The sequence below is a fragment of the Canis lupus genome, chromosome 3, assembly GCF_048164855.1.
Source record: "Canis lupus baileyi chromosome 3, mCanLup2.hap1, whole genome shotgun sequence".
Classification (NCBI taxonomy): Eukaryota; Metazoa; Chordata; class Mammalia; order Carnivora; family Canidae; genus Canis; species Canis lupus.
In genome coordinates this window covers 89,265,823-89,280,664 of record NC_132840.1, presented here as the reverse complement: position 1 = coordinate 89,280,664, position 14,842 = coordinate 89,265,823, and positions in this window count along the sequence as shown.

The window sequence follows — 14,842 nt, the reverse complement described above, 5'->3', positions numbered from 1 at the left end:
GAATCGAATCGAATTGAATCAAATCGAAAAGAATCGAATCAAATCAAAAAGAATTGAAACAAATTGAAAAAGATTCGATTCGATTCGATTAATTTCGATTCAATTCGATTATTTTTGATTCGATTCGATTCTTTTGGATTCGATTATTTTAGATTCGATTCGATTATTTTCGATCGATTCGATTATTTTCGATTCAATTTGATTAGATTATTTTCGTTTCGATTCGATTATTATCGATTCGATTTGATTCGATTCTTTTCGATTCGATTCGATTATTTTCGATTCAATTTGATTCAATTCTTTTCGATTCTATTTGATTCAATGCGAATCGATAATTTTTGATTCAATTCAATTCGATGATTCGATTCGATTATTATCGATTCGATTTGATTCGATTCTTTTCGATTCGATTCTTTTCGATTCGATTCGATTGCATTCGATTTGATTATTTTCAATTCAATTCGATTCGATTATTTTTCATTTGATTCGATTATTTTTGATTCGATTCGATTATTTTCGATTTGAATCGATTCGATTCTTTTCGATTCGATTATTTTAGATTCGATTCGATTATTTTCGATTTAATTCGATTATATTCTATTTGAATCGATTAGATTATTTTCGATTCGATTGGATTATTTTAGATTTGATTAGATTATTTTCGATTCAATTCGATTGGATTATTTTTTATTCGATTTGATGCAAATCGATTCTTTTCGATTCAATTCGATTTGATGCGATTAATTTCGATTCAATTTGATTATTTTCGATTCCATTCGATTTGATTTGATTCGAATAATGTTTTTTAATTTTTATTTATTATTTATGATAGTCGCAGAGAGAGAGAGAGAGGCGCAGAGACACAGGCAGAGGGAGAGGCAGGCTCCATGCACCGGGAGCCCGATGTGGGATTTGATCCTGGGTCTCCAGGATGGTGCCCTGGGCCAAAGGCAGGCGCCAAACCGCTGCGCCACCCAGGGACCCCCGATTCGAATAATTTCAATTCGATTCAATAATTTTCGATTCATTTCAATTCAATTTGATTATTTTCGATTCAATTTGATTGGATTCGTTTCGATTATTTTCGATTCGATCCAATTATTTTTGATTCGATCGATTCTTTTCGATTCGATTCGATTATTTTCGATTTGATTCGATTATTTTCGATTCAATTCGATCGATTCGGTTTGATTATTTTCAACTCAATTCAATCGATTCGGTTCAATTATTTTCGATTTGATTTGATTCGATTCGATTATTTTCGATTCGATAAGATTACTTTCGATTAGATTATTTTCGATTCGATTTCATTGTTTTCAATTCAATTCAATTCGATTATTTTCGATTCGATTCAAAGCGAATCGATTATTTTTTATTAGATTCGATTCAATTATTTTCGATTTGATTTGATTCGATTATTTTCAATTCGATTCAATTTGATTATTTTCATTTCGATTCGGTTCGATTCAATTCTATTATTTTCGATTTGATTCGTTTCGTATCGATTCGAATCGTTTTGATTCAATTTGATTCTTTTCGATTTGAATCGATTCTTTTCGATGCGATTCTTTTCGATTCGGTTTGATATTTTCGATTCCAATCGACTCGATTCTTTTTGATTCGAGTACATAAGATTCGATTTGATTCTTTTCGATTCGATTCGATATGATTCTTTTCGGTTCTATTCGATTCGATTCTTTTCGATTCAATTCGATATGATTCTATTTTTTCGATTCCATTCGATATGATTCAATTCGATTCTTTTCATTTTGATTCGATTCGTTTCGATGCTATTCAATTCGATTCTTTTCGATTCGATTCTTTTCGATTCGATTCGATTCGATACTTTTCGATTCGATTTGATTCGTTTTGATTCGATTCGATTCTTTTTGATTCAATTCGATTAGATTCTTTTCGATTCAATTAAATACGATTCTATTTTCGATTCGATTCGATTTGATTCTTTTTGATTCGATATGATTCGATTTGATTCTTTTCGATTTGATTCAATTCAATTCGATTCTTTTCAATTCGATCTTTTCGATCGATTCGATACGATTCTTTTCGATTCGATTCTTTTCGATTTGATTAGATTCTTTTCAATTTGATTCGATTTGATTCTTTTCGCTTCGATTCGATTCTACTCGATTCATTTCGAATCGATTCGATTCTTTTTGATTCGATCTATTTGATTCTTTTCGATTCGGTTCAATTCGATTCGATTCTTTTTGATTTGATTCAGTTCTTTTCCACTCTGATTCGATTCGTTTTGATTTTTTTCGATTCGTTTCAATTCGAATCTATTCGATTCTTTTCGATTCAATTCGATTCTTTTAGATTCAATTCGATTCGATTCAATTCCATTCGATTCAATTCTTTTCGATGCGAATCAATTTGATTCGATTCTTTTTGATTCGATCTATTCGATTATTTTCGATTCGGTTAGATTCGATTCAATTCTTTTCGATTTGATTCGATTCTTTTCCATTCGATCTGATTAGATTCGTTTTGAATTTTTTCGATTCGATTTGATTCGAATCTATTCGATTCTTTTCGATTCAATTCAATTCTTTTCGATTCAATTCAATTCGATTCAATTCCATTCGATTCGATTCTTTTTGGTTCAATTCGATTCTTTTCAATTCGATTCGATTCGATTCTTTTCGATTCAATTCGATTCTTTTCGATTCGATTCGATTCGATTTGATTTGATTCTTTTCAATTCAATTAGATATGATTTGATTCTTTTCGATTCAATTCGATACCATTCGATTCTTTTCGATTCGATTCAATTTGATTCTTTTCGATTCGATTCGATTTGATTGTTTACGATTTGATTCGATACAATTGGATTCTTTTCGTTTCGATTCGATTCTTTTCGATTCGATTCTTTTCGATTTGATTCGATTCTTTGGATTCGATTCGATACTGTTCATTTCGATTCAATTCTTTTGGATTCAATTCGATTCATTTCGATTCTTGATGCGATTCGAATCTTTTCACTTTGCTTCAATTCGATTCTACTCTATTCATTTCAAATCGATTCGATTCTTTTTGATTCGATCTATTCAATTATTTTCTATTCGGTTCGATTCGATTCAATTCTTTTCGATTTGATTCGATTCTTTTCCATTCGATCTTATTAGATTCGTTTTGAAATTTTTCAATTCAATTCGATTCGAATCTATTCGATTCTTTTCGATTCAATTCGATTCAAATTCCTTTCTTTTCAAATTGATTTGATTCGATTCGATTCTTTTTGATTCCATTCGAATCGATTTTTTCGATTCAATTCTTTTAGATTCGATTAAATTCGATTTTTTTCAATTCGATTCGATTCTTTTCGATTCTATTCGATTCGATTCGATTGAATTCGATTTGAATCTATTCGATTAGATTCTTTTCAATTTGATTCTTTTCGATTTGATTCTATTTGGTTCTTTTCGATTCGATTCGATTCTTTTCAATTCAATTCTGTTCTTTAAGGTTCAATTAGATTTTTTTGACTCAATTAGATTCTTTTCGATTCGATTCGAGTCGATTCTTTTCTATTCGAATCGACAGTTTTCTATTCTTTTAGATTCCTTTCGATTCGATTCGATTCTTTTCGATTCGATTCTATTCTTTTACATTCGATTCGATATTTTTGATTCGATTCGATTCTTTTTTATTAGATTTTTTGATTCTTTTCGATTCAATTCGATTCGATTCTTTTCAATTTGATTTGATTCTTTTCTATTCAATACGATTCGATTTGATCCTTTTCGTTTCGATTTGATTCTTTTCGATTCGATTCAATTTTTTTCGTTTCGATTTGATAGTTTTTGATTCGTTTCTTTTTGATTCAATTCGATTCAAATCTTATGATTTGAGTCTTTTCGATTTGAATTCCTTTCTTTTCCAAACGATTCAATTCAATTCTTTTCGATTTGATTCGATTCAATTCTTTTCGATTTGATTCGATTCGATTCTTTTCGATGTTATTCGATTCGATTGGATTTTTTTATTTGATTTGATAGTTTTCAATTCTTTTCGATTTGATTCGATTTGAATCTTTCTATTCAATTGTTTTTGATTCGATTCAATTCAATTCTTTTCGATTCGATTCGATTCTTTACACTTCCATTCGATTTCATTCTTTTATCCCGTGCGATTCGATTCGATTATTTCCGAATCGCGTCGATTCGATTCTTTTCGATTTGAATTCCTTTCTTTTCAAATGGATTCGATTCGATTCGATTCTTTTCTATTCGATTCGATATGATTTTTTCAATTTGTTTCGATTCGATTCGATTCTTTTAGATTAGATTCGATTCGTTTTTTCAATTCAATTCGATACTTTTTGATTCGATTCTTTTCGATTCAATTCTTTTCGATTCAATTCGATTAGATTCCTTTCAATTCGATTCTTTTCGATTTGATTCGATTTGGTTCTTTTCGATTCGATTTGATTCTTTTCAGTTCAATTCGATTTTTGTGATTTGATTCGATTCTTTTTCATTTGATTTGTTTTGATTCTTTTCAATTGGATTTGATTCGATTCTTTTCAATTTGATTCCTTTTGATTCTTTTCGATTCGAATTGATTCAGTTCGATTCTTTTCGATTCAATTCGATTCTTTTCGATTCGAATCGATTCGATACTTTTTGATTCTATTCGATTTGATTCGATTCATCCTTTTCGATTCGATTTGATTATTTCGATTCGATTTGATTCAATTTGAATCTATTCTATTTGATACTTTACAATTTGATTCTTTTCTATTTGATTTGATTCAGTTCTTTTTGATTTGATTCGATTTGATTCTTTTCTATTCGATTCTTTTTGATTTGATTTGATTCGATTTGAATCTATTCTATTCGATTTTTTTCAATTCAATTCTTTTCGATTTGATTCGATTCAGTTCTTTTCGATTCGATTCAATTCGATTTCTTTTTGATTCGATTTGATTCTTTCCAATTCGATTCGATTCTTTTCGATTCGATTTGAGTCGATTCTTTTCGATTCGAATTGATACTTTTCTATTCTTTTCGATTCGATTCGATTATTTTCTATTCGATTCCATTCGATTCATTCTTTTTTCGAATCGATAAGAATCTTTTGGATTCGACTCTTTTAGATTCGATTCATTTGGATTCGATTCTTTTCGATTCGATTCTTTTTGATTCGATTCGATTCGTTTTTTTACAAATGGATTCGATTCTTTTCGATTCGACTCTTTTCGATTCAATTCATTTGGATTCGATTCTTTTCGATTCAATTAGATTCTTTTCGATTCGATTCAATTCTTTTCGATTCAATTTGATTCGATTCGATTCTTTTCGATTCAATTTGAGTCGATTCTTTTCGATTCGAATCGATACTTTTCTACTCTTTTTGATTTGATTCGATTCGATTATTTTCGATTCGATACGATTTGATTCGTTCTTTTTTTGAATCAATTCGATTCTTTTCGATTCGACTCTTCGATTCGATTCATTTGGATTCGATTCTTTTCGATTCGATTCAATTCGATTCTTTTCAATTCGATTCGTGATTCGATTCGATTCGATTTTTTTCGTTTCGATTCGATAGTTTTCTATTCCTTTCTTTTCTATTCGATTCAATTAGATTCTTTTCGATTTGATTCAATTCGATTCGAATCTTTCTATTCGAGTCTTTTTGATTTGAATTCCTTTCTTTTCGAATCGATTCAATTCGATTCTTTTCGATTCGATTCGATTCTTTTTGATTTGATTCGATTTGATTCGATTATTTTCACTTCGATTCGATTCTTTTGATTCGGTGCGATTCGATTCGATTTTTTTCGATTCGATTCGATTCGATTCTTTTCGATTCGAGTCTTTTCGATTCGAATTTTTTTCTTTTCAAATCGATTTAATTCGATTCTTTCCGATTAAATTAGATTCTTTTTGATTTGATTCTCTTCAGGTCGATTCGATTCGGTTTTTTTCGAATCGATTCGATTCTTTTCGATTCTACTCTTCGATTCGATTCTTTTGGATTCGTACTTTTGGATTCGATTCGATTCTTTTCGATTCGATTCTTTCCGATTAGATTTGATTCTTTTCGATTCAATTCGATTCGATTCTTTATGATTCGATTCGATTCGATTCTTTTCAATTCGATTCGATTATTTTTGATTCAATTAGATTCAATTCGATTCGTTTTTTTCTAAACGATTCAATTCTTTTTGATTCCATTCCTTTCAACTCGATTCATTTGGATTCGATTCTTTTCAATTCAATTCGATTCGATTCTTTTCTATTCGATTCGATTCAATTCTTTTTGTTTCGTCTCTTTTCGATTCTATTCGAATCTTTTCGATTCGATTAGATTCTTTTCGATTCAATTTGATTCCATTCGAAACTCTTCAATTCTTTTCAATTCAATTCGATTGTTTTCGATTCGAATTGATTCAATTCTTTTCGATTCGATTCGATTGTTTTCGATTCGATTTTTTTCTATTCGATTCTTTTTTATTTGATTTGTTTCGATTATTTTCGATTCGATTCGATTCTTTTTGATTCGTTTTGAATCGATTCGATCCTTTTTGATTCGATTCGATTCGATAAGATTTTTTTCGTTTCGATATGATAGTTTTCGATTCGTTTCTTTTTGATTCTATTCGATTCGATTCTTTTTGTTTCGATTCGATTTGATTCGAATCTTTTGATTCGAGTCTTTTCGATTCGAATTCCTTTCTTTTAGAATCAATTCGATTCAATTCTTTTCGATTCGATTGAATTCGATTCGATTCTTTTCACTTCCTTTCGATTTGATTCTTTTGATTCGGTGCGATTCGAGTCGATTCTTTTTGATTCGATTTGATTCGATTCTTTTTGATTCGATTCGATTCCTTTCAATTTGATTCGATTCTTTTTATTCTTTTCAATACAATTTGATTCGTTTTTTTCAAATCGATTCGATTGTTTTTGATCGACTCTTTTCGATTCGATTCATTTGGATTCGATTTGTTTCGTTTGGATTCGATTCGATTCCTTTCAATTCGATTCTTTTTGATTTGATTCGATTCTTTTAAAATCGATTCGATTCAATTCGATTCTTTTCGATTTGATTTTTTCGATTCGTCGATTTGATCCTTTTCGATTCTATTCTTTTCAATTCGATTCCATTCTTTTCGATTCAATTCGATTCTTTTCGATTTGATTCTTTTCGACTCAATTCGATTATTTTCTTTCGATTCAATTCAATTCGAATCTATTCAATTCAATTCTTTTCGATTCGATTATTTTCGATTCGATTCGATTCTTTTTGATTCATTTCGAATTGATTCGATCCTTTTTGTTTCGATTCGATTTGATTTTTTTCATTCGATACGATTTTTTTCGTTTCGATATGATAGTTTTCAATTTGTTTCTTTTCGATTCTATTCGATTCGATTCTTTTTGTTTCGATTCAATTTGATTCGAATCTTTCAATTCGAGCCTTTTCGATTCAAATTCCTTTCTTTTAGAATCGATTCGATTCAATTCTTTTCGGTTCCATTCAATTCAACTCTTTTTTTTGAAACAATTCGAATCTTTTTGATGCCACTCTTTTCGATTAGATTCATTTGGATTCGATTCTTTTCGATTCGATTAGATTTGATTCTTTTCGATTCGAGTCAAGTCAATTCTTTTTGATTCCATTTGAATCTTTTCGGTTCGATTAGATTCTTTTTGATTCAATTTGATTCGATTCGAAACTCTTCGATTGAATTCTTCTCGATTCGATTCTTTTCGATTCGATTCGATTCTTTTCGATTTGATTCATTTCTTTTCAATTTCATTTTTTTCTATTCGATTCTTTTTTATTTGATTTGTTTCAATTATTTTCGATTCGATTCGATTCGATTTTTTTGGTTTCAATACGATAGTTTTCGAATCGTTCTTTTCGATTCTATTCGATGCGATTCTTTTTGTTTCCATTCGATTTGATTCAAATCTTTCGATTCGAGTCTTTTTGATTCAATTTCCTTTCTTTTAGATTCGATTCGATTCGATTCTTTTCGATTCAATTCGATTTGATTTGATTCGATTCTTTTCACTTCCATTCGATTCGATTCTTTGGATTCGGTGCGATTCGATTCGATTTTTTTGGATCTGATTTGATTCGATTCGATTCAATTCGATTCTTTTCGATTCGATTCTTTTCTATTCAATTCGATTCGCTTCTTTTAGATTTGATTTGATTCGATTTTTTTCGATTCAATTCAATTCTTTTTGATTCTATTCTATTCTTTCGATTTGATTCTTTTCGATTTGAATAGATTCTTTTCAATTCGATTTGATTCGATTCGATTCAATTCTTTTTGATTCGATTCAGTTTGATTTGAATCTATTCTATTCGATTATTTTCAATTCGATTCTTTTCGATTTGGTTCGATTCAGTTCTTTTTTATTCATTTTGATTTGATTATTTTTGATTCGATTCTTTTTGATTCGATTCGATTTGAATATTCTATTCGATTCTTTTCAATTCGATTCTTTTCGATTTGATTCGATTCAGTTCTCTTCGATTTGATTCGATTTGACTCTTTTCAATTCGATTCGATTCTTTTCGATTCAATTCGATTCGATTCTTTTCGATTCAATTCAAATCGATTCGATTCATTTGGATTAAATTCTTTTCTATTCGATTTGATTCTTTTTTATTCAATTTGATTCGATTCTTTTCTCGATTCGATTCATTTCTATTCAATTTGATTCGATTCGATCCTTTTCAATTCGATTCAATTCTTTTCGAATCGATTCTTTTCCATTCAATTCTTTCCGATTCGATTCTTTTCCATTCGATTCGATATTTTCGATTCGATTCGATTCTTTTTTAGATTTTTTACGATTCTTTTCGATTCGATTCGATTCTTTTCGATTTGATTTGATTCTTTCCATTCGATATGATTCGATTCGATCCTTTTCGATTTGATTCGATTCTTTTAGATTCGATTCGATTTGATCTTTTCCGATTCAATTCGATTCTCTTCGATTTGATTTGATTTGATTCAATTACTTTCGATTCGATTCAATTCAATTCCATTATTTTCGATTGTAGTCTATTCGAATCGATTATTTTCAATTCGATTCGATTATTTTCTGTTCGATTCGTTTCGATTCGAATACTTTTGATTCGATTCGTTTCGATTCAATTCGATTCGATTATTTTCGAGTTGATTCGATTCGATTATTTTTGGTTCTATTCGTTTCGACTCGAATCGTTTCAATTCGATTCGACTCGATTATTTTTGATTCGATTCGATTCTATTATTTTCGATTCGACTCATTTCAATTCATTTATTTTCGATTCGATTCGTATCGATTCGATTCGATTCGAGTATTTTCTATTAAATTCGTTTCGATTTGAATCGATTCAATTATTTTTGATTCAATTCGTTTCGATTCGTTTCGATTCGATTATTTTCGATTCGATTCGTTTCAATTCGATTCGATTAGATTATTTTCAATTCGAATCGATTATTTTCGATTTGATTCGATTATTTTTGGTTCGATCGTTTCGATTCTATTCGTTTTGATTCAATTCAATTCGATTATTTTAGATTTGTTTTGATTCGATTCGATTTGATTTTTTATTCAATTCATTTCGATTCGATTCGATTCGATTATTTTTGATTCGTTTCGATTCCATTCGATTATTTTTTATTCAAATCGTTTCGATTAAATTCAATTCGATTATTTTCGATTCGATTCCTTTCGATGGTTATTTTCGATTCGATTCCATTCCATTTGATTACTTTTGATTCGATTCGTTTCCAGTCGATTCGATTTGATTATTTTCCGTTCTATTCATTTCGATTAGATTCGATTAGATTATTTTCGATTCAATTCGTTTCGATTCGTTTATTTTTTATTCGATTCGGTTTCATTCGTTTCGATTCGATTATTTTCGATTCGATTCGATTCGATTATTTTCTATTCGATTCATTTCGATTTGATTATTTTTGATTCGATTCGTTTTGATTTGATTGGATTCGATTATTTTCGAGTTGATTCGATTCGATTATTTTCAGTTCTATTCGTTTTGATTAGATTCGATTAGATTATTTTCGATTCAATTCATTTCGATTCGTTTATTTTCGATTCGATTCGTTTCGATGTGACTCGATTCGATTATTTTCTATTCAATTCGTTTCAATTCAATTTGATTCAATTATTTTTTATTCGATTCATTTCGATTCGATTCGATTTTTTCGATTCGATTCTGTTCGATTTGATTAGATTCTTTTCAATCGACACGTTTTGGTTCATTTCGATCGATTCATTTCGATCGATTCGATTCGATCCTTTTTGATTCGATCCTTTTCAATTCGATTCTTTTCGATTCGATTCGATTCTTTTCGATTCAATTCTTTTCGATTCAATTCGATTCTTTTCAATTCGATTGGATTTGATTCTTTTCAATATGATTCGATTTTTTCAATTCGATTCTTCTTTATTTGATTTGTATCGATTCTTTTCGAATAGATTTAATTAGATTCTTTTCGATTCGATTCGATTCTTTTCAATTCGATTCGATCTTTTCCAATTCAATTCTATTCTTTTCGATTCGATTCTATTCGAATCAATTCTTTTCGATTCAATTTGATTCAATTCGATTATTCTCGATTCGATTCAGTTCTATTCGATTCGTTTTTTGAATCGATTCGATTGTTTTCGATTCAATTTATTTGGATTCGATTCTTTTCGATTCAATTAGACTCAATTCCTTTCGATTCGATTATTTTCGATTCATCGATTCGATTCTTTTCTATTCGATTCAATTCTTTTCGATTCGATTCGATTCTTTTCGATTCAATTCGATTTGATTCGATTTTTTCAACTTGATTCGATTCTTTTCAAATCGATTCAGTTCTTTTCGATTCAAACCGATTCTTTTCTATTCGATTTGATTCGATTCGATCCTTTTCAGTTCGATTCGATCCTTTTCGATTTGATTTGATTCTTTTCTATTCGATACAATTCGATTCGATCTTTTCGATTCGATTCGATTCTTTTCAATTCGATTCGATTCGATTCTTATATTCGATTCGATTCCATCTTTTTCGATTCGACTCGATTCTCTTCGATTCGATTTGATTTTTTTTCGTTTTGATTCAATAGTTTTCTATTCGTTTCTTTTCTATTAGATTCGATTCGATTCTTTTCGATTCGAGTCTTTTCAATTCAAATTTCTTTCTTTTCGAATCAATTTGATTTGATTCTTTTCGATTTGATTCGATTCAATTCGATTCTTTTCGATTCGATTCGATTCTTTTTTTATTCGATTCGATTTGATTCTTTTCAAGTCGATTCGAATCAATTCGGTTTTTTTCGAATCGATTCGATTCTTTCGATTCGACTCTTCGATTCGATTATTTTGGATTCAATTCTTTTTGATTCGATCCTTTTTGATTCGATTTGATTCTTTTCGATTCGATTCGATTCCATTTTTTTGTTTCGATTCATCGTTTTTGATTCGTTTCGTTTTGATTTGATTCAATTTGATTTTTTTCGATTCGGTACAATTTTTTCGTTTTGATATGATAGTTTTCAATTCGTTTCTTTTCGATTCTATTCAATTCGATTCTTTTTGTTTCAATTCGATTTGATTTGAATCTTTTGATTCGAGTCTTTTCGATTCGAGTTCCTTTCTTTTAGAATCGATACTTTTCTATTCTTTTCAATTCGATTCGATTATGTTTGATTCGATTCCATTTGATTTGTTCGTTTTTTGAATCTATTCTTTTTGATTCGACTCTTTTTGATTCGATTCATTTGGATTCAATTCTTTACAATTCGATTCAATTCGATTCTTTTTTTTCGAATCGATTCGATTTTTTCGATTCGACTCTTCGATTCGATTCATTTGGATTGGATTATTTTCGATTCGATCCTTTTCGATTTGATTCGATTCTTTTCTTTTTTTAATTTTTTATTTTATTTTATTTATTTATGATATGCACACAGTGAGAGAGAGAGAGAGGCAGAGACATAGGCAGAGGGAGAAGCAGGCTCCATGCACCTGGAGCCCGACGTGGGATTCGATCCCTGGTCTCCAGAATCGCGCCCTGGGCCAAAGGCAGGCACTAAACCGCTGCGCCACCCAGGGCGATTTGATTCTTTTCGATTCAATTCGATTCGATTCTTTTCGATTCGATCCGATTCTTTTCTATTCGATTTGATTCGATTCGATCCTTTTCGATTCGATTCGATTCTTTTCGATTTGATTTGATTCTTTCCTATTCAATACAATTCGATTCGATCCTTTTCGATTCGATTCGATTCTTTTCAATTCGATTCGATTCGATTCTTTTTTTAAAATTTTTTTGATTCGATTCTTATATTCAATTTGATTAGATCTTTTTGATTCGACTCGATTCTCTTTGTTTCGATTCGATTTGATTTTTTTCATTTCCATTCGATAGTTTTCTATTCATTTCTTTTCTATTCGATTCGATTCGATTCTTTTCGATTCAATTCGATTTGATTCGAATCTTTCTATTCGAGTGTTTTGATTTGAATTCCTTTCTTTTCGAATCGATTCGATTCGATTCTTTTCGATTCGATTCAATTCGATTCTTTTTGATTCGATTCAATTATTTTCACTTCCATTCGACTAGATTCTTTTGATTCGGTGCGATTCGATTCGATTTTTTTCGATTTGATTCGATTCGATTCTTTTCAATTCAAGTCTCTTCGATTCGAATTTCTTTTTGAATCAATTTGATTCGATTCTTTTCGATTTGATTTGATTCGATTCAATTCTTTTCGATTTGATTCGATTCTTTTCAATTCGAGTCTCTTTGATTCGAATTTCTTTCTTTTCGAATCGATTTGATTCCATTCTTTTCAATTTGATTCAATTCGATTCGATTCTTTTCGATTCGATTCGATTCTTTTTGAGTCGATTCGATTCGAATCAATTCGGTTTTTTTCAAATCGATTCGATTTTTTTTATTCGACTCTTCAATTCTTTTCGATTCGATTCAATTGTTTTGATTCGATCCTTTTCGATTCGATTCGATTCTTTTGATTCGATTCTTTTCGATTCGATTCGATTCTTTTCTATTCAATTTGATTCGATTCGATCCTTTTCGATTTTATTTGATTCTTTTCTATTCGATACAATTCGATTCGATCCGATTCGATCCTTTTTGATTGGATTCGATTCTTTTCGGTTTGATTCGATTCTTATATTCGATTTGATTCGATCTTTTTCAATTAGATTTGATTCTCTTCGATTTGATTCGATTCAATTTTTTTCATTTCCATTTGATAGATTTCTATTCGTTTCTTTTCTATTCGATTCTATTCTTTTCATTCGATTCAATTTGATTCGAATCTTTCTATTCGAATGTTTTTGATTTGAATTCCTTTCTTTTCGAATCGATTCAATTCTTTTTGATTCGATTCGATTCTTTTTGATTCGATTCGATTTGATTTGATTATTTTCACTTCCATTCAATTAGATTCTTTTGATTTGGTGCAATTCGATTCAATTTTTTTCGATTCGATTCGAGTCTTTTCTATTCGAATGTCTTTTCAAATCGATTCGATTCTTTTCGATTCGATTCGATTATTTTTGATTCAATTCGATTCGCTTCTTTTCGAGTCTCTTCGATTCGGTTTTTTTGAATTGATTCGATTCTTTTCGATTAGACGCTTTGATTCGGTTATTTTGGATTCGATTCTTTTCGATTCGATTCGATTCTTTTCGATTCGATTCGATTTAATTCGATCCGATTCTTTTCGATTCGATTTGATTTACGATTCGTTTCGATTCGGTTCTTTTCTATTCTTTTCCATTCGATTCGATTCGATTATTTTCTATTCGATTCGATTCAATTCGATTGTTTTTTTCTAAATGATTCGGTTCTTTTTGATTCCACTCCTTTCGACTCGATTCATTTGGATTCGATTCTTTTCGATTTGATTAGATTCGATTCTTTTAGATTTGATTCAATTTGATTCTTTTTAATTCGTTAATTTTTTATTCCATTCAAATCTTTTCAGTTCGATCAGATTCTTTTCGATTCAATTCGATTCGATTCGAAACTCTTCGATTCAATTCTTTTCGATTCGATTCGATTGGATTCGATTCGATTGTTTTAGATTTGATTCGATTCAATTCTTTTCGATTCGATTCTTTTCAATTCGATTCGATTTTTTTCTATTCGATTCTTTTATATTTGATTTGTTTCGATTTTCAATTTGATTTGATTCGATTCTTTTCGATTTGATTCGATTCTTTTTGATTCGTTTCGAATTGATTCGATCCATTTCGATTCGATTCGTTTCGATTTTTTTGATTCGATACGATTTTTTTCTTTTCGATATGATATTTTTCGATTACTTTCTTTTCGATTCTATTTGATTCGATTCTTTTTGTTTCAATACGATTTGATTTGAATCTTTCGATTCGAGTCATTTCGATTTGAATTCCTTTCTTTTAGAATCGATTCGATTCAATTCTTTTTGATTCGATTCAATTCGATTCGTTTTTTTTGAAAAAATTCGATTCTTTTCGATTCCACTCTTTTCAATTAGATTCATTTGGATCCGATTCTTTTCGATTCGATTCGATTCGATTCTTTTCGATTTGATTAGATTCAATTCTTTTTGATTTCTTTCTTTTTGATTCCATTCAAATCTTTTCGGTTCAATTAGATTCTTTTCGATTCAATTCGATTCGATTCGAAACCCTTCGATTGAATTCTTTTCGATTAGATTCTTTTTGATTCAATTCGATTCGATTAGATTCTTTTCGATTCGATTTGATTCATTTCTTTTTGATTCGATTGTTTTCTATTCTATTCCTTTTTGATTTGATTCAATTATTTTCGATT